The sequence below is a fragment of the Salminus brasiliensis genome, unplaced genomic scaffold, assembly GCF_030463535.1.
Source record: "Salminus brasiliensis unplaced genomic scaffold, fSalBra1.hap2 scaffold_101, whole genome shotgun sequence".
Lineage (NCBI taxonomy): Eukaryota > Metazoa > Chordata > Actinopteri > Characiformes > Bryconidae > Salminus > Salminus brasiliensis.
In genome coordinates, this window is record NW_027326640.1 from 21,833 (window position 1) to 22,500 (window position 668).

Genomic DNA, 668 nt, shown 5'->3' on the forward strand with positions numbered 1-668 from the left:
ATTAAAAAAAAATCACACTAAAGTTATACTAAATACAAAAAGTAATGTGCACTTTACAAAGAGATGAGCTGTCAAGTGTATAGTATATGTATAGCATATATATATATATATATATATATATATAAACAAATGGGGCATATTGTTCTTACATAAATGTATATATAAATTTGCATAACTGCAAATTGCATAATTTACATAAGTATTTACATATAAAATACATAAGATTTAGATACTATATATATATGATTATAGGTTCGCATATATATAGAACACATATTGGGCTTCTTATTAATACATATAGGTGCATATATGTGCTTACATATATATGATACATATAGTGCATGTTATTATTACATAAAGGCACTTACTTATATCTATATTAAATGTCTATGGGTATATAATTATTACATATTGATTCTTGTTGCTGCCACACAAAAACTATCTCCAAAAGGATGAGAAACTTAACATGAGAAGGAAAAATAGCTGTAACTTTTAATGGACATACAAATATTTTATTCCAAGTTATTTTGGAGTGTTTCTATTGGTCTATTCATCAGGAAATTCTGAAACAATATGAAGCTTGACATTATAGACTGTATTTAATATGACACGGGTTCTTACTGTTTTACACATATGGGGTAACATTTAATTATATATATTTTTATTTA